Source organism: Struthio camelus, chromosome 10 (genome assembly GCF_040807025.1).
Source record: "Struthio camelus isolate bStrCam1 chromosome 10, bStrCam1.hap1, whole genome shotgun sequence".
Lineage (NCBI taxonomy): Eukaryota > Metazoa > Chordata > Aves > Struthioniformes > Struthionidae > Struthio > Struthio camelus.
In genome coordinates this window covers 1,333,458-1,353,996 of record NC_090951.1, presented here as the reverse complement: position 1 = coordinate 1,353,996, position 20,539 = coordinate 1,333,458, and the positions used below count along the sequence as shown (strand labels likewise).

At 47.0% G+C, this 20,539-nt stretch overlaps 1 protein-coding gene across 2 annotated transcripts in view; it reads left to right on the top strand.

Moving 5' to 3' along the window:
• The window catches only part of ZFHX3 (zinc finger homeobox 3), a 752,695-nt gene that overhangs the window by 64,289 nt on the left and 667,867 nt on the right, over positions 1 to 20,539 (top strand). For both annotated transcript variants that reach the window (XM_068955804.1, XM_068955803.1), the window contains one exon: positions 11,750 to 11,897. The gene's annotated coding sequence lies outside the window, so the exon portion shown is untranslated. The remainder of the gene's footprint in view (positions 1 to 11,749; positions 11,898 to 20,539) is intronic.

Below are 20,539 nucleotides of genomic sequence, written 5' to 3'. Positions count from 1 at the left end.
TGTGAAACTTGTTCACATTATCCTGCATCAGTACCAAAAGCTTACCTGGGTCCAAAAGATAATTAGAAAATAACCCCAGAACACTATTGGAAGGAAAATCCATCAGGGCAATTAAACACAGGATATGCCCTGGCTCAAAAAGCCTGTAGGCAGCAGTGTGCTGGATGCCAGCAGGGAGCCAGGGCAACGCTGGCGCGTGCCCCCGAGCTGCTTGTCAGGCGCCGAGCGCGATGCACCCCGGCTGGACCAGCGCCGCTGGTCTTGGCTTCCCCTCCTGGCTGCTAAAGAGCCCTGACTTTTGGGGCTTTGGTTCTCTGCCTCAGGAGAGATTATGCCTCGGCTGTGGCATTGCACCTTCTTGCTCCTTACAAGGGATGAGATAAAACGACATTAGCTCAATTAGATGTCATTATGTCCAATTTATGCATGTCGTCTATGTCTTTGCATCTGCTAGAATGGGCTTGAAGGCAAAATTCATTTGTCCTGTTTTTTCAGATTCTCACACAGCTTTCGGAAACAGTAAGTGCAGATGCTGAAAACAGTACTCATTATCCCAGCAGAAGTCTGAGCTTATTTCTGTGAATAACAATGAAATGTTCAAATACATTAGATAAAACTTGCCTGTTCCTGTCCAGAGTCCTCTGGAGTTCAGTCCTCCAGAGTGATGTTGGAGATTTGGACAGTTATTCGCGTGTGATGAACTCCGGATGCATGTATTGCTTCCCTATTTATTTATCTGCAAGCATACTCAATAAAATATCTAAAAGTGGTGACTTGGGCATCCTTCACCACCTTACTTGCACCTTGCTTACCGCTCCGTGTTTCTTCCAGCAGCACAAAGATTTGATCAACTTTATTCACAGCTGTAAGTTTAAAATACCTGCTCATTGCAATGTTTCCTTTTCTTCATATTTTTACTCCACGTGTCCTCACAGTTTGGAGCAGTGTAGCCTCTACCGACGATCCTTTTGGAAGGTAATAGCGCATAGCAGCTAGAAAAGAAAAACCTTTCAGCATAGACATTATGACATTCTTTGTATTTCAATAGGCACAGAACTTTCCCTTAACTCAGGTCGATTCAGAGTATTAATTTTAAAGTTATGATTTTTGGAGAGTAAATTTATTTAAATTCATTCTAGTGCCTGGTTTGACTTTGCTTAGTGTTACCAAAGCTGAAGAGAATCTCCACTGAAGTCCTGCAATGAAGGAGAAATGTGGGTCCTTTGTGTGATATTTTTTTCCTTTCCTTCTGAGGTTCATGTTAATTAAGCACAAAGCAGTTAAAGTTTTACAGGTGGAAGAATTCAGTAAGTTTCCTTAAATATATTTATAAGTGCTTGCTAGAATACTTCCAAAGTAAATTCCAGTAAAATTTATGATAAATGCATGTTATAGGGTATGGCTATAATGTTACTGTCATGAGTTTGGAATGCCTTGCCTTAGCCCCCCCAGTCATAAAACCATCATAATGCACCATCCTGCTTTTGCAAAGCATAGATTTACATGTTTACAAATGTATTTGGATATTAGCACCTAAAAGGAGAGGCATGCATAGTGTGGGGATTGCTTTACATATTCCACTGTAGCATTTTTGTGAATTTTTCCATAAGCTTTGTTGGTATGTTCTACAGGCGTTTAAAAAGAGGCAAGGAAAAAGTACTGAAGACAGTGATTTGCCATAAATGTCCTTCTTTCCCCACTTTCTTGTCTACTAAATGACATTTCATTGTGATAGAGTTGAGTTATAAACTTCTGAAAATTGCCTTTTCCCTTCTCTGTCTGTGTTGTAAGAAAAATACAGAGAGTGCAACAAAATAATAAATAAAAATTGTAATCCAAGAATGTGCTGCTGCCTCAGCAGCCTGCTGCACTACAGACCGTTAAAAAAAAAAGGCCTGCTGCATTTTTTTAAGAGGTTAAAAGAAGATTATTTAAGTTTCAAAATCCAAAAATTGGAAAATGATAAATTAAGTTTTCTTTGAAAACTTTTTCTTGTCTTCTTGAGTATAGGTATTATAATGCAGTCTCTAGGTGCAGAATCATATACCGTTTTGGTCACGCGCATATACATACACACACACACATACATCATATTTTGCCTATCTGTGCGCCCCACTGCTCGTACAAAATGGATAGTCCTTAGAGAGTGAACGGAGGCGTCTGTGAGCGAAGCTGTTTGTAGGATTTCTGCAACTGATGGCAGTAGTTAAGTAGTATGCCGAGGGGTGGAGGGTGTACTGTTCCCTTAGTGGCGCCTCTTTTCCTAGACCCCAAGGCCAGAAGGGAGAGCTGCTCTCTCCTGGTATACCTATCTCCATAATACAGGGCATGTCTCCTTCCCGAGTCTGTCCTTGGTTGCTCACCTAAAGCTGTGGCTGCACTGAGCACGCACTTAGAAATGCAGCCAAGCTCTTCCCAGGACAAAGGGTGTTTTGCTGGGGCAGAAGGGTCCCGTCTGGCTGTGCCCCGTCCCCGCTGAGCGCTGCGTGGGCAGTCCCACAGCACGGTGCCCAAGTGGCCGGCATCCTAGCCAAAAGGGGTGCGTTGGTGTCAGCAAGCCAGAGCAAGGTCTGCTATCTGACATGCTGGGATTCACCAGGGTGATGTCTAACGTCACGCTCACTGTTATCCCTTTTATGTTCCTGTCTAGTTTCGTAGTCTTCTGTTTTTCTCCTTGCGATATGAGCGTGCTATAGTTTGTCAGTTTAAAAAAAAAAGAAAGAAAAAAAATTCAAAAAGAACTCAGCCCGTGACCCAACATGACTCTAAGTATTGTGCAGCTTTTCTTCTGCATCTTACTCCGTCCTGTGCTCACCGATTTGTCTGCCTGCAGTCTGTCCACAGCTCCTCTTCTCCAGCTCCGTCCTAGGCCCTCCTAAATCAGGTGACTGCGTCCTGCGCTGTGCTGAGGTTTCAGTTTTATGAGAAACTTCTCATGAAATCTTCTGACGACGTCTTCTCAGCTATGTGCAGTACAGGCACGCTAGGCAGTCGCAGAAATTCAGCATAAGCAGTCAGCTGTCTCTTATGTCATTGATCAAGCTCCTCTCACAATGTCTTTTTTTCCCCTGTGTTTTCTGTGATTCTCTCCTTTCTGGGTTATCTTTACTCCTCTGTAGTTTCATGGAGGTCCGACTCCACCAAGATCGATGCTATTAATGCATATACTAAACAGGCATAATGCGGTAAAATGAGACTTAATTTCATCTAGGTTCCTTATCTCCATAGATGATAAAATGCTTTGCAAAAATGATTTATTGATCTACACATGTAATATGACTGTATATGTGTTCAGATATCTACATTAAATAATTTATTTTTATATATGAGGAATTGTCCTCCTCCATGTTTTGTTCCAAAGAATAATCAGATCAATATGTTTCAGCTGAGAAGCAGAAAATATGATCACATTTTATGTATTATGTCCGAGGATGAATTCTACATTAGTTTTTACTTGTTGCTGTCCGCCAGAGGGAAAAAAGGGTGGTGTTTGAACTGAAATGAGAAAACTGTTTTTCTGCAGTGGATCACAAACACACAAAGGGCTGCTAGAGCTCCATGCAGGTCCACTTTCGTGACATAAAATTAAATTGTGCTGTGAACATAAAAATGGGGAGGCAATATAACTGAACAAGATATCTCAGTCAATAATGTTTTATCAAGAGAAAATAAGGACCACCAAAGGAGAACAGTAAGTGCTGATTTGCATTTTCCTTTGAGTAGCTGTCCAATATGTTCCTTCGCTCTGTGGATATTTTAATCACAAATGCTCAGGACAGAGATGTAGCAACATCCCCTCAGGACCAAACCTTTCCTTACTTTATTTCATTTTCTGTTTTTAGTTTGTATTTCTATGTTTCTTTTACTTTCTTCATCTTTGTTACAATTTTAATGAAGCTGCAGGAGAGGGATTGCTTCTGTTTATTGCCCTGTGGTTCTCAATGCTGCTCACTCTTCAGTGCTTGTTGGACATTGAGGTTCATGTGAGATTTTTATGAATTTGAAGAAGTCTACGTCCTTTGCAGATGCTGAGTTTGGCAATAATTTAAGGCCTAAACTTGCAAGCAGTGTGAGATTCATTTCAAAATATTTCCTTAATAGGTGTCTGGCTTCCCCTCATATTCAGAAGTCTAAGTTTTCAACTCTGAGATGGATCTTCCTTTCATCCCAAGTGTCCACCAACCTCATTCGCATGTCTCATTCACAGTAAGACTTATGGCGTACTGTGTCTCGTTTAGAGACATCTAAATGTGGTCTCCCTAACTGACAGCGCATGGTTCATGGAGGGCTGAGCTGGTTTCTCCTCTCTTGCCTTGCTCCATCTGCCTTGCTAGCCTACTGCACATCATGAAATGCTTTGTAGTTATTTCTAGAGCCTCTTTGAGTTTCTTCTGCTCTGTTCCTCCAAAGATATCACTATATTTACATCTCAACTTACAGTTAAAATGAAAATCATGTCCATTATATGGCATATTACTTTATATGCTTCATGCAAGTGTTCAGTGTGTTCCATGTGGTCGGATGTTTGTGTTAGGGTGCTCTTTCTCTTTTTCTTACATGCACAGAGCAAAACATAGCCCATTTTGCGCTCTTAACACACTACCAGGCTGTTAACTGTCTTGATTTTATTTGTCCATTCAACGCTGGTGCATTTTTTGACTTGCCATACGCTAACACACCAGTCTATGTGCTGTGATGTGTCAAATAACCTTTTAAAATCCAAATAGATTATGTCCAATGTTTTCTTCCTGTCTGGAGTCTGTGTTACCTCTTTAAATATTCCAGCAGATTTGTCAAACAAGATTTACCCTTTATAAGACTCTGCTGGCTACTTTTTATATCAGCTCACATTTCTCCAGATGTTTTGTGATCTCATCACTTATTAATGCCTCTGTGAGTCTGTCTTCTGCTGAAGTTATACAGTTATTACTGGTTAATGTGGCTATGAATGTATAATCTCTTTCTTCCTTATTAGAATGTATTTGATCACAAGAATCTACCCTGGATGGGTTTGAAGTTTAATGGAAAGAATCCTTTTTTAGGCTCAAATATGGGGGATTTAGAAATACCTCCATATGCGTAATATATTACCTCATTACTTTTATTTAATAATCTTGTCCGCAGGACTTGGGATATTTCCAGTAACGTATGAGTGGAGGGCTCCTACCATGAAGTGTTTGCAATCTTAAGCAATTTTTTTCCTTGATGACTTGGTTTCCTTACCCAGCCTCCATTTCTTCCCCACCCTTTTGACCCCTCATTCCCTCACCTTTCCAATCTGTCCTCATTTGATAAGCTCTCATTCATACGTTGTTTTAGCCCCTGCAGTTACAGACATATTTAATCTGTTTTCTTGTCTTGACTGACTAGGCTTTTGCTATGACCTTCTCATTTGTAAAGCAATTGCCACAGGGCCGTGGCTGGCTCAGGGTGCTTCTTGCAGTGCAGACAGACAAGAAAGAAGTTTCTCTAGATCACTGAAGGTAAAGAAGCTGCAGTAAAAATTACCCGTTTGTTAGTTGCTGGCTGCCAATAAAAACTAGAGTATTGACTTTTTGTGGCCTTTGCATGGAGGCATTGCCAATGACAATAGCTTGATTTTGTTTTCCTTGTGCGCTTCAATATGTTTAATGTCAGCTAATTTCTAGAATACTGTTTAAGCGTGTGAACGCCATTTCTGCCTTCCTTATGTACAGTTGGGAGGCAGCATGCGTAAACAAATGTATCAAATTAGAGAATCGGTGAGAAGATGGCATAGGATATCCATTTGATTTCCATCCTTCAAAAGAAATAAAACTTTATGGGGAAGGATGAGAAGGAGTTCAAGCTTTTTCCAAAGCCGTCCCTGCTTTGGCACTGTTGGAGTGGCTGAGAATGGAGGTATGCCCATGCAGTGAAAATTTATGGGAAAGTCGTAAGCTCCATGAAGCGCATGGAATTTGGATCAGATACAAGTCAGCCTCTCCATTACATGTCTATGGCTCTCTGCATATTTGTGATTATCCTTATGAATTATGTAAGCTACAGCTTTCAGATTGGGAGAGACTTTGAGAAGGAGCTAGGGAACATGTCTGAGTGCTGGTAATGAATTCAGAATAAGAGAAGATAAAGCAATTTGTCCAGTGGCTGGAGGACTGCAGTCTTACGTAGAGCCAATAAAGTTTCTGGATAAAGGGACAAAAAGCATTTTTTTCCTTGCAGCCACTGCTTCCAGAATCAGATTTTTTTTTTTCTTTATGAAAGTTGCATGATTGGTGAGGAAGAAGTCAGATTAATGGCATTATGCAGCATAAAAATACTAACTCTTATTTTGAAACTCTCATTTCTGTGAAAGTGGATTTTTGTCATGGCAGTGATTCTTGAATCTCTTGAAGACTGCTATATTGGGCTTTCTTTTTTAAGTATTTTTTTAGAAATATGACATTTTGATTCCCAGAACCAGAAGAATATTCCTACTCCTTTTCAGGGAAATAAATTACTTTATTACAATATTTCTTGAATTTGTCTAGCTGGGAAATCCAGCAGGAGGCAAAGTTGCTGGAAGCCATTTAAATGCTTGTAATGGGTAAGATGTTTACATTTCATGTGCCTGGATCTGAAGGGTCTGTTGTATGGAGGCATTTTGATGAACTCATCTAGGTCACTGGAGAAAACTGCTTAAAATTCGTTCACCAGCTTGTTTTCTCTGGGTGGGGTGTTGCAGCGGCTGGATGCAAGTCATTCATCAGAGAGGTAATGCATGTCTTCAGAGCAGTTATTCCTGCATCTTGAAATAAAAAGAATTCTCCAAACAATTAGTGTAAAAGGAGGTTTTAAAGGAGGTGCAAAGGGAGGTTTTAATCTTTTCTTTGCCCTATCTAAATACGTATAAGGGACTGCTACAAAAAATTGATGCCAGCATTCTGTTGCAAAACGTATGGCATATATAGCTGTACTCAGTTCTCCTTTTATATAAAACCTAGGCTCCTGTTACTAGCTGTTTGGGGTAGACAGAAAATAACTAATAAAGAAGCTTAAGAAACCATCTCAGCAGCTTGGTAAAGCATTTCCACTGCTTTTGCTCATGCTTGCAGTAGATACTGACGATATTAGAACACCTGTTCCGTTTATTAGACTCATCTTCCTGTTAGTTGGTGGGAAGACTAACAATTTAGATAGAGAGAAATTTTAATTCTGTGGATGTCAAAAGAAATTGGTTCAGATTAGATTGAGAGATCCCAAGTTTTGTCCATTGAGAGCTCCACTGTTAATCTGAATGAAGATAAGGTTTTGCATGGTAACGTTTCCAGTCTTCACCAACTTTTGCTGTTTATTGAAGATGACAAAGACGTTGTATTTACTCTAACTATTAGTCCATACTGGTGGTTCAAGTTCTCTATTATAATCTCATGAATGTATGTCCATGTTGGACAAGCCTATTTTGTATCTTTAGGCCAATCAGCCCATCTCTCTTGCTTCGGAAATCGTGTGGCAAGAGAAGGAAAAGGAGGGGGAAGGTTAAATTCTAGTTCTGATTCATCACTTTTATTGAACTCAAAATCTTTTGTTTTAATGCACACTTGATTGAGCCAGCATTTACTGAAACAGTTATGGCTTGTAGGAAAAAGAGACAGTTGAAGAAAGAACAAATGAATCTAATGTAAATCAAATACTTAACGCTTTTATAGAAACTACAAAACCTTAAATGTGTATTCTTAATGGTAATTTTACAAAACTCCACTAGGTATCTTCAAATGCAGGTGTGACAGTGATTGTTTCAGTCTGGAGATGGCTTTCCTTTCACATGCTAATCATCTGTTCATGGTGATATTTCTCAGTGTAGTTGCAGTCAGTGAATTGAATAATTTATGGAATGAATTTTGTTGTAAATTTATTGTGTCACAAGCAGGTTGTAATTTCACTAACAGTACACTTAAGTTATTAAGTTAAAAAAAAAAAAATTTGGTTGATAGGATAGTGCATTTGGAGGTTCTCTTGCTCCCTCCCCAGCTAGTTCTCATCTTATGTATTTTCAAACAGAGTATTTACCTATTTTTTATTCAGAATCTGATCTGGGAAAGAGAGAGAGGACATTAACATAAATGAGTTTGCTTTTGCACACTATTGTTGAATCTGGTAGTCGTAAACAAATTACAGAAGATTTTATATAGACAGAAATAGCATTAAAATGGCATAGCTCTGTTGTAGCGCTGCCTTTGTTTCGTATTTGTTTCTGAGTAATTGTCCCAGGCTTACAAGTGATGAAGCGTTGAAGTTGCAGACAAATCTGTAGAGAAACGCAAATCCTTTTGCTTCTTCCATAGCTTTGATGTTCAGATAATTGGGAGTCACTGCTAGGAAGTAGTTTCTGTCTTGCAAAGCACAGCCAGCATGGCGCACCACCAGGACCTCCTCGTTCCCAGCAGTGCATGTCTTCTCCGTGCCCAGTTTGAAGGTGTGAATGCTTGCATGCGGGGTCCCCCCTTCGGAGGAGCCTCAGCTCCACGGAGGGTCTCTGTTTAGGAGCACTTGGCTGCCTGGCCTGTCCCGTGCCCTCTGCCAGCCTACGCTTGCCTTGCCGGCCATGCCGACGGTGGCACGTGCTGCCATTTGGGGAGGGACGCGCGCTCCCGTCGCTGCTGAAGAGGATTTACCTGTACCCTGAGTTGCCCGAAGGCAACTTCACAGGCACTGGAAGGATCTAACATCATACGTTAGCAGACCAAGCAAATAACACTGGGGAGAGGCATGGTGAAGTCTACATGGTAAAAGGAAAGGGTTTGGCTGCCTTGCATTTTCAACTTTCCATTTCTTCAGGCCAACAATATGCAGTTTACATTCCCTGTGGGTTGCACTGGTATTTTGCCTTATCACTGGTAGCATCTGCATTCTTCTCTTCGTGGTGTCTTCTGGAGAAGGCTGGTAACAAATCTAAAAGTGAACAAGCATATTGTCTCACGTATCACAGCATCATCAGAGTTAAATTAGCATATAAGAAAATAATACTGTATTTAAGTGCATATACTCTAAGTAGAGTAAAACTCTATTATAAATAGTCAGTAATGAGGAGTCTTCATCAAAGTCTCTCTTCATTCCTGTGCTCTAGTTGTCTCCCAAGAATTTTGTTGTCTTTTTCTTTCTGGCTTTTCTGTGCAAGCTCTCTGCATTTCTCTCAGGATACTGAGGGTCTCGGAGGTAGCTGTCCCTGACTTCGTGCCCCTGTTCATAAGCTCCTTGTAACCTGGCTGTCTGTTTTCTGGGTGAGCTCCGGAGTCTGCCTAGGCTCTCTGGAGCCGCTTCTCCTTCCTCCAGAACATTTCTGGGGCTGGCATCTGGTCCCTCCCCTCACATCACTTGCGGATGCGGCTGTTGGAGGACACCCGAACACCCTTAAAAACTGGAGCCAGCCTTCTGGATGCCGTATTCTGTCACTTTTCTTGCTTTTTAGCTGCCTTGTCATATTACCAATTACCCCAGAAGAAGACATAAAAACAACTTCTCTTGTAAAGAAATATTGCATCTGTTCAAAGGAAAAGCATAGTCCAGACTCATTTTAGCAAACAGCTTTTCCCTTCCAAAAGGATGACTAAAAATGCAGAATTATTAAACAAAGCAGCATCTCATCTCTGATGTTCAGTTCATTCTCTCTTTCCCTTTGGATGTCTGTACCATGATTTGAGGTTACATAGTTTGTATTCCACTCTATTAAGTGAGTTCTTGAGTTCTTGAGCTGTGTTTGTAGTGTTTGTAGGAACAACATAATTTTTGCTCTGTGTGTGGGGGGTTTTTTTTTTTTTTTTTTTTTTTTTTGCTTCTGAGTCTCTTTGGGAAGCTTGGAGAAGTTTTTTTTGGTGGAACTTCTGGAGAGGTTTCCGTTTTCTATTTCCTCAAAACGTTTTTATCATTTTGGAACAGCTGTTGAAACTAGATTTGTTTGCCAGCTGTTACTCTTAGGACATGAGCAGTTTGGAAGAAGGCCTGCTTTTATACTATTTTAGATGTGCTTATACATACATACAGGGTTTTTTTTGTATCGCTGTAGATATCTTAAGAACCTGACTGTCCTCTGCCTTTTATTTTATTTTGCCCAGTCTCCTCTCTATTCTCTTTCACCCCTTAGGGATATTGAAATGAGTTAGCTGTGCCATTGTGTTTTTCACATCTGTTTTTATCTGCAGCAATAGAAGGTGACAATCCAACTCAGTGTTTACTAAAGTGCTACAGACCCCTCATGCATCCTGGGGTTTGTTTGCAGCAAGGCTTTGGCAACTGGAAGGTTTGTTAAGCTAGTGCTGGTTGAGATGTGTAAAGAGCATGAAAGGCAGAAGCGTTTGACCAGAAAGGGTTTTCACTCTTTACTTGTTAGCTAAACATAACTTAAGTTATGATTGCTTATTTAAATTTCTAACTATGCTAATCTTAATACACATACTTACATAATATAAATACATTTAATTATTTAAATGAGCTAAATGACATTAAAATGAATATTTTTGTATCTTATTCTCAAATTGCAACCAGAAATTCTCAGTGGGAGGCAAACTTAGAGAAGACTTATGCATCCAAATACTCTTTTCTCTTAGAGACAGAGGTGACGTAGGGCATGAAATGCAGAGGAACAGAATCGCACAATTTAAGAAGTACTCAAAGCAGAGGTTTCCCTGGCTCACTTAGGTTTTAATGATGATCTTGAGAACAGCTGTATAGCAGGTGAAATTAATGAGCATACTAATCTCCCTCATGGAAACTGTAGATACTTACAGCATTGGTGCTTAGGGCTTTGTAACACTTCATGTTTTGAAAGTCAATGCAAATTGGGTTGACATTCTTGACAAAATTGTCATGTGATGAGTGGGTACAATATTTTATTTGCATTTTGTGGTGGGAATACTAATGCAGAGGAGTAGCAAACAGGTGCTGGCAGTATCAGATGCCAGAGCAGGACGCAGCACCCTGGGCTGTTCCTGCTGTCCTGCGCCCTTGGAAGCCTCGCTGCCTCCTGCCCGAGCGCCTGGCTGCAGCCTTGACCATGCTCACGCTCGACTTTGGCTAGAAGTAATACAAATAAATCTCTCTTTTTCTAAGCACTCCTCACAGTGTTAAATACTGGACTAGTAGATTAAATTACAATGGATCTGTCACAATAATGTTTCAGGACTAGGAAGAAAGACTTCATTGAAATCTCCTGTATGGATTTTTGTTTAGTTAGGTTGTATATCTCTAGCTACTTTTTCCTGCTACTGTAAATTGCAGTTAAAATTGAGGAAGCATTTCTACTTTTCATTTCTCAGATGAAATTCCTGTTAAAAGCACTGTATTGTAATTACAGTTGTGTGTGTTAAATTTTTAATTTGATTTTCATTTGTCTATTCAATTGACATAATTGATGTGCATCCTTTCTCCCCCGGGATATAGGTTAATAACCTACTAAACTCAGAATAAAGGGATGATAAAAGGATACCACACTAGGGTTTAAGGGACTGTTTATAATATATGTTTTTAACTGTATCCTTATTTTTTGTCCTTTGTAGCCTACAGCATTTTGTACATTCAAAACCTTAATAGGCATTAAAAACATTAATTACTTTAAGTTTAATGAAAAGAACCATTCATACCAGATCTACAAGGAGGCTAATCATATTACTATTTGTGAACATCTTACAAAAACAAAAAGGAAAAATAAAATTTATAAGTAGAATCAAAAATTGATGTTCATTGTCTGACCAGGTTCTTCTGTTTGCTTTTGCTTTTGCATTTGTTCAAACTGCAGAGGGGACGTGCCAAACGAGTGATGCCTATAAGCTATGAAAGATGATGAAAGTGGGTAAAGAAGTATCTAGATAACATCAAGGCATTTACTATAAGTGAAGATCATAAAATTGCCCTGGCAGAGGAGGAGAAAACGCAAAAGTATTTGGGTAAGGTAAAATACTTTACAGATTTATTCTAAATGCCTGTTTTTTTCAAGTGAACAGTGTACTTTCCCCATGGTACTGTACTAAGGATAATCCCCACAACAGACCACAGTCCTAAGTCAAATTCCTTGCTGTAGCCAAAGCTGTAAGGTCAAGCTGTTTTGCCAACTCCAAACCAGAAGAGCAGTGATCCTTGGAGTCTGAGAAATATTAATATCAGGGTGATAAAAATACTAGGAAAAGACCCTCCTTTGCTGTGTGTCAAGTTGGAGATATTTCCTGTTCTGACTGGTCTCTCTTGATGCCTGCTCTTTACTGAAAATGTGCTGCTTTATGCTCACTGGGGACTGCTTCTCTCTGAGACCTTGCAGCCAGCCGTGCCGGTGCCTGGAGCTGCCTCCTGTAGTATGGCAGGAAACATCACTTTTAAGGTTCCCTTTTTTTCCCTGCTTGCTTAGTGGTGCTTTGGTTGTTAGCTTGTGTGCACTACTTTGTAAAGATCCGTTTCTTCTGGGACAATAATATGCAAAACTCACTGGAATTCACGCTGAACCCTGGCCAAGCTGAAAGCTTATTCTAGCAAAGAGGAACATTTTCTTCTAGGTTATGAAGTTGGAAATAAGGTGATTACGTGAGAAAGCAGTAAGTGCAGAATTAGCACATGGTTGATTCCACTCTTTTCCTGGATGATGCTTAAGATCTCAGAGGAATAGCTTAGCTGGGGAGGACCAGGCAGCAGTCAGGCTATGCTCTGCCTTCTGAATATCACTTTCTCCAACGGGTCTCCGGATTTAGGCCATGGGGCTTGAAGTTGTTTTGCCTTGCGATTCTTTCTGGAAATACAGCCCTTTTCTTCTACCTTTTTGGTCAAGATGGTTTCCTCTTTTGTGTCTCATTGATTTTTATTCTTAAGTTGATTCGGTGCAAAGGGAGGGAGGGGAACGTGCAGTGCAGAGGAATGAGGCCTCAGAAAAGCAGCAGAGGGGCTGATGGGTTGCTGCAAGGAAGCCTGTGAGGCACGATGGCCGTGTGTGCCTGTGTCGGCAGCCCTGTGCCTGCAGAGGCAGTGGGCAGCGCGCCCTGCGAGGGCATGGCGGGAGGGCTCTCGCTGGGGAAGCAGCTGGTGGAGCCGCATTGGCATGACCAGGAAAAAACCTTCCCTGTTCACTGAGGGAGTGGCCTTGGAGGTGCTTTGTGGTCAAAAATTTCAGCAAAATGGGTAAAAACAAAAAAGCCCAAGTGCTGAGATGAATAACCGAAAAGTTCCCAAATACATTAAGTAGGTTAAACATCCCAAGAGATGTAAAATCTCATTCTTCAGAAAGCAGCTCAACTACCAGCTGCTTGAAACTGGATAGAAAATTTTGCTTTGTAAGTTTTTCAATACTTAATTGCTATGAGATTTCTTGAGTCTTTCTTTGGAGGATCTAATCCTCAAGGAACAGAGGTGCTGCATGGAGTATTGCTCAGATCCTGTATGGGATCCCTGTGCTCATGAATAATGTCGGCTGCCTGCAGCCGAATGAAGGCTTGCCTCGTCAGTGTGGCTCTATTTAATCAGCTGCTAGTATCACAGAAACTGTTCCCAGGTCAAATATTAAATAAGCCAACTCGTTCTGCTTTTTATCACTGTGCTATTCCAGTGCCTTCCATGTATAGATAAAGTTAAGAGGGTCTGGAAAAGAGAGGCATCTGTTTGTTATGCCATAAAGTAAAATGAATACTGGCAACTTCTTCTAAAACACTGCAGCTGCATATAGAAATGAAAATGATTAAACATATCCCATGACTCTTTAGGGAGCTGACTGGTAACAAAACTGCAGAATATTTACTGTAGCTGGTAAGAAAGTTGTTAGATGACGGCAATTTTTGTTAGGCAGTACGGTGGAGCACTACTTAAGAAGTGAAAATGAGGATTTAGTTAATTAGACCTGATCTTTTAGTTAATTAGACCTCTGATTTCTTAAACCATTCCCAGCAATGAAAAAGTAGACATTACCTTTCCATATTGAAAAGAGCGATAGCTTGCTCTGTATATATCTCGTATGTATATTTTCTCTATATGTAGAGTGAGTATAGGTCACAAATATTACAGCTTAGAAATTTACTAAGGGGAGTTTACTCTAAGTTATTGTAAAGTTTAAAAGTATACAAACCTGACAATGTTTCTGGGCACGTATATGTCTGTCTTGGTATATATTCTGGTGCATGTGTGTGGGCATAACCCTGCACGCACATACGCACTCACATACATAACCACATACATGTAGGAAGCATATTATTTGCTTGCTGATCTCTATGCACATCCCTTGGAAGCACTGGTGCCTACAAGATGGTAAATCTTGTGTGCATGTGCGCCTGGATGGGCACTCAAAAGTTGTACTAGTGATGCTCCGCTACGGGCCTGCAGCAATGCAATTCGGCTCGTACCTGTGAAAATGAGGATGGAATTAATCTAGTGGTGAATCAGACACATGGGGTGTTCACTAAGCACCAGAAAAGATATTACAGGGAACAATCTGGTATTGCTTTGAGGATATTTTAAAACAAAAATAATAAAGCTTCCTCGCTTCTCAACTTGAGAATCTAGAAAACAAGTCATTTTCTCACATATGAAAAATCCCATTTGGGCTTTGCTAGCAGAGCCTGTCCTCCAGGTGGGCAGCTGTGGATTGCTTTGGCTCCAGCAGGCCATGGCAAACCCCAAAACGAGACATCTTTCAGTTATGGTAGTTCCTCGTGTAAGGAAGAGGTAGTAGTTTGGAAAAGTGATGTGAAGCTTTTTCTTTCGTACCTGTACCCTCAGGTTCAGGACAGATTCATGGTGTCCAAAGACCGCAAAGAGCTCTTTGTTTTCTGTGCAAAAGATAGTAATGAATAAAACTGCCTTGAAAGACTTTAAATCCCTTGGACAGGCATCTGCTAGATAGGGTTTATGTAATAAAATGACAGTGAGAAACTTGTGAAAATTCCCTTAGACTGCTCCAATCCTGCTTGTACTTTTTGGCCATATTAACAAAGGCTGAATACTTTGCATTTAAAATTGTTATACCAAATGTGTACAAATGAGCCATCTTTACAGTTGCTAGCATAACAGACTTTAATGCCTTTATAAATACGTTTTCAGTGGTCATCGCCTGTTTTTGTAGGGAGAAAATTAAGTTTGCTATGGGAATGTTAACTCTGAATTTCTTGACGCTTGTGTGTATAAAATTTTATTCTTAAAGACATATCACTCGAAGGACATATCTCTTTTAAAAATTAATGTAATGCACAGTGTAATCTTGGACAGTCTGTGTAACGATATGAGAATTGCAAAGCCAGAGGTGGATAGTTCATAAGACATGAAACGCATCATCAGCATAAACAGCGTAAGATGAATTAGCTGTATTTCTGAGGAGGCCGTTCCAGCAGTGAAATTGAATCAGAGTCTCTGGGATTTAAAAATAACGTGCCTTTCTGCTGAGCTAAAGCAGACTCTGCTCTGTTCTGCCAGCGGTAGTCCTCATTGCAGTTTTCAAAGGAAGATTTCAGCCAAAACCAACACATATATACAATCGTTAGGTGCATCCTTTTCTGCTACAGGGAAGAGACGTGCCTACCAGATTCGTTCGTGGGTGGTCTCACATCCAAATGCTAATTAGGTTTATACCTGCTTTACAATCGTAACGAGAGGCAGTGACTCGCAAGAGGGACAGAAAGGGAATTTGGTTTGCTCATTTGTTTTTAGAGCTTATCTGCACCACCGTTTGGATTAGACTTTACTGTCATCCTCATCCTTTATTCCAAGTTGTACCCGCAATTCAACAATATCCTTGTTTGTCTTTATTATACCGTTTACTATAAACACGTATGAATCTTTGTATGAATTAAAACTGAAAGGTTGGAGAATTGGTGCTGCAGAAAACAAACGCTGTGCCATGAAACTTTGGAATTGTATTACTGGTTCATGCTCATCCTGGTCTTTGACTGTTCTAGTATTTTCTTGAGGAAAATCCAAGGACCTTAGAGAAGATTGGTGTTGCGTAATCTCTCCCCCAAAAGTATATTTTATTTTGCTGCCTGATAGTTAGAGATTGGCATAAACCCTAGGGCACGAGGTGTAATATGCTTTCTAAGTTTATTATAATCAATTAGGAAAGCGTATTGATTTTTAACCTCTTCGCATTTGTGCCCCCAGCGACTTCCTTCATACAGTCCAACAGCATGCTTCATGAAAAGCCAGGTCTCGTTTTGGCCCTGTTCGTTGAGAATCCTGTAAAGTGTATAACTACTTCAAATTTTTGCCTCCAGTGTGCGTTTCTTTCTGCTTATTAATGTTGATTTTCATTTGCAACCCCATTGCCAGTGCCCCTGCTTGGTTTGGTCCTCTGAAATTCCTCGCAGTCCTCTCCGGCGCTAGTGACCCTGGAAGAAGTTCTCTGCTCTGCCTGGCTCCCAGGCAGGGCCGAGCCCTCGCGCGGCGCGATGAGCTAGGCAGCTGCCTCAGCCAGCGGCGCGCTCCCCGGCTCGCGGACGCGCTGCAGCGCAGCTCTTTAGAGCGATGGTACCTTGTGCGGCTGTTTTGGTGTGACGGTGCCTTGCGCGGCTGTTTCAGTGCAGTGCTGCCTTGTGTGGCTGTTTCGGTGCAACGGTGCCTTGCGTGGCTGTTTCGGTGCAATACTGCCTTTTGCGGCATTGTCTTCAGGTGTGATGGTACCGTGCAGCTGTTTCGGTGTGCTGCTGCCTTGTGCAGATGCTCTGGGCTGGGTGGGCTGCCGCGAGGCCCGGCACCACATGCGTGTCCCCGCAGGGAGCTCAGGCTGCCCCGTGCGGGCTCCGCGGGTGCTGCCGCAGCATGTCCGAGCGTAGCTGAGGTGCCAAACAGCAGCGCTCACCACAGCCACAATACCACATGCCCTGTGGCTCTTAGGTGGCCCCTTAAACATCGGTCATCTCCATTTCCTGGGCCAGGCCGTGCCGGGGCGTGAGGTGGGGCGTGCCGGGGCGTGAGGTGGGGCGTGCCGGGGCGTGAGGAGGGGCCGTGCCGGGGCGTGAGGAGGGGCCGTGCCGGGGCGTGAGGTGGGGCGTGCCGGGGCGTGAGGTGGGGCGTGCCGGGGCGTGAGGAGGGGCCGTGCCGGGGCGTGAGGTGGGCCGTGCCGGGGCGTGAGGAGGGGCGTGCCGGGGCGTGAGGAGGGGCGTGCCGGGGCGTGAGGTGGGGCCGTGCCGGGGCGTGAGGTGGGGCCGTGCCGGGGCGTGAGGAGGGGCGTGCCGGGGCGTGAGGAGGGGCCGTGCCGGGGCGTGAGGTGGGGCCGTGCCGGGGCGTGAGGAGGGGTCGTGCCGGGGCGTGAGGAGGGGCGTGCCGGGGCGTGAGGAGGGGCCGTGCCGGGGCGTGAGGAGGGGCCGTGCCGGGGCGTGAGGAGGGTCGTGCCGGGGCGTGAGGAGGGTCGTGCCGGGGCGTGAGGAGGGGCGTGCCGGGGCGTGAGGAGGGGTCGTGCCGGGGCGTGAGGTGGGGCGTGCCGGGGCGTGAGGAGGGGCCGTGCCGGGGCGTGAGGTGGGGCCGTGCCGGGGCGTGAGGTGGGGCGTGCCGGGGCGTGAGGTGGGGCGGGCCGGGGCGTGAGGAGGGTCGTGCCGGGGCGTGAGGAGGGTCGTGCCGGGGCGTGAGGTGGGGCCGTGCCGGGGCGTGAGGTGGGGCCGTGCCGGGGCGTGAGGAGGGGCGTGCCGGGGCGTGAGGAGGGGCCGTGCCGGGGCGTGAGGTGGGCCGTGCCGGGGCGTGAGGAGGGGCCGTGCCGGGGCGTGAGGAGGGCCGTGCCGGGGCGTGAGGTGGGGCGTGCCGGGGCGTGAGGAGGGGCCGTGCCGGGGCGTGAGGAGGGGCCGTGCCGGGGCGTGAGGAGGGGCGTGCCGGGGCGTGAGGAGGGGCGTGCCGGGGCGTGAGGTGGGGCCGTGCCGGGGCGTGAGGTGGGCCGTGCCGGGGCGTGAGGTGGGCCGTGCCGGGGCGTGAGGAGGGGCCGTGCCGGGGCGTGAGGAGGGGCCGTGCCGGGGCGTGAGGTGGGGCGTGCCGGGGCGTGAGGTGGGCCGTGCCGGGGCGTGAGGTGGGCCGTGCCGGGGCGTGAGGAGGGGCCGTGCCGGGGCGTGAGGTGGGGCGTGCCGGGGCGTGAGGAGGGGCCGTGCCGGGGCGTGAGGAGGGGCCGTGCCGGGGCGTGAGGAGGGGCGTGCCGGGGCGTGAGGTGGGGCGTGCCGGGGCGTGAGGAGGGGCGTGCCGGGGCGTGAGGAGGGGCCGTGCCGGGGCGTGAGGTGGGGCGTGCCGGGGCGTGAGGTGGGGCGTGCCGGGGCGTGAGGAGGGGCCGTGCCGGGGCGTGAGGTGGGGCGTGCCGGGGCGTGAGGAGGGGCCGTGCCGGGGCGTGAGGTGGGTCGTGCCGGGGCGTGAGGTGGGGCGTGCCGGGGCATGAGGAGGGGCCGTGCCGGGGCGTGAGGAGGGGCCGTGCCGGGGCGTGAGGAGGGGCGTGCCGGGGCGTGAGGTGGGGCGTGCCGGGGCATGAGGAGGGGCCGTGCCGGGGCGTGAGGAGGGGCCGTGCCGGGGCGTGAGGAGGGGCGTGCCGGGGCGTGAGGAGGGGCCGTGCCGGGGCGTGAGGTGGGCCGTGCCGGGGCGTGAGGAGGGGCCGTGCCGGGGCGTGAGGAGGGGCCGTGCCGGGGCGTGAGGAGGGGCCGTGCCGGGGCGTGAGGTGGGGCCGTGCCGGGGCGTGAGGAGGGGCCGTGCCGGGGCGTGAGGTGGGGCCGTGCCGGGGCGTGAGGTGGGGCCGTGCCGGGGCGTGAGGAGGGGCCGTGCCGGGGCGTGAGGAGGGGTCGTGCCGGGGCGTGAGGAGGGGCCGTGCCGGGGCGTGAGGTGGGGCGTGCCGGGGCGTGAGGAGGGGCCGTGCCGGGGCGTGAGGTGGGGCGTGCCGGGGCGTGAGGTGGGCCGTGCCGGGGCGTGAGGTGGGGCCGTGCCGGGGCGTGAGGAGGGGCGTGCCGGGGCGTGAGGTGGGGCCGTGCCGGGGCGTGAGGTGGGGCCGTGCCGGGGCGTGAGGAGGGGCCGTGCCGGGGCGTGAGGTGGGGTCGTGCCGGGGCGTGAGGTGGGGCCGTGCCGGGGCGTGAGGTGGGGCGTGCCGGGGCGTGAGGAGGGGCCGTGCCGGGGCGTGAGGTGGGGTCGTGCCGGGGCGTGAGGTGGGTCGTGCCGGGGCGTGAGGTGGGGCGTGCCGGGGCGTGAGGAGGGGCCGTGCCGGGGCGTGAGGTGGGCCGTGCCGGGGCGTGAGGGGGGCCGTGCCGGGGCGTGAGGTGGGCCGTGCCGGGGCGTGAGGTGGGCCGTGCCGGGGCGTGAGGAGGGGCCGTGCCGGGGCGTGAGGAGGGGTCGTGCCGGGGCGTGAGGTGGGGCGTGCCGGGGCGTGAGGTGGGTTGTGCCGGGGCGTGAGGTGGGGCGTGCCGGGGCGTGAGGAGGGGCCGTGCCGGGGCGTGAGGTGGGCCGTGCCGGGGCGTGAGGGGGGCCGTGCCGGGGCGTGAGGTGGGCCGTGCCGGGGCGTGAGGAGGGCCGTGCCGGGGCGTGAGGCGTGGCTGTGCTGTTGTGTGAGGCGGGGCTGTGCCGGGGCTTTAGGAAGGCTGTGCCGGGGCGTGAGGCAGGCAGGTGCCAGTGCCTGAAATGTGCGGGTGACACCGCGCCGTTGTGCGAGGTGGACAGGAGACGCCGCTTCCCGCCACTCTCCTTGCCCAGCTGCGGCTGCCCCCAGAGCCAGGCCACTGCGGCAGGTGCCACTGCGCGTGGGACAAGCAGATGCCCGTGGGCATGAGGCATGGTGTGTTGAAGAGAGCGCGTGGTGGCGCATGCCCACGGCCGACACCCTCATGGCTCAGGCACATGCAGGCCCTGCGATGTGGCACGCGTGTGGGACAGGCTGCGAGCCCGCCATGGGGGACAGGCTGCTGTGGGCCTCGGAGACGGAGGTGAGCGGCATGTGTCTGATGGGACAGCGAGGAGGGAGCACTTGATGCATCTCGGAGCCCTCTCACTTTGCAAATTTGTGTTTAATTTGCTTCTCGCTTTGCTGCCGCGCTCTCCCTCTCACCTGCCATACGCGCTTCCTGTGCCAACTGTGGCGCTTTCTCAGAGCTGTTCCTTAGCTAAATCCAAGGTTTTGCTAACCTTTTTTTTCTAATGTGATGTTGTTAAATTTATGTTTCGGTTTTCTGATGCTTTTTGTACAACACTTCAATGCTGAGTTTCGTGCTGGACATGCAGTAGATAAGTCACTATATGAGAGATACTCCATAGGTAGATTATTGCTCTCTTAGTCTTTTGCACAATAGCTTTAAAACAATACACTGTACAGCAAAAGGTCTCCTTATATTGGGAAATGAAGCTACTAATCAACAAAAGACCTCAACATCTCCTGAAAAATTTCTATATTGCTCTTATTTTTTGCCTTTTAATAGTTCAATATTGTTATTACTGTTCCTATTTATCGCTATCGCAGCTGAGACGGGCAGTGACAGTTCGGTCACCGGTTTGGGGGTGAGGAACGCCTGCAGCGCGCGAGCCAAGCGGCTGGACTGAGGGTGGGCCAAGGCAGCGTTTTACCAGGCGCTCAGTCCTCCAGGCCTGGCAGTGGCTGCACTTCGCCCCACTGATGTTTTACTTC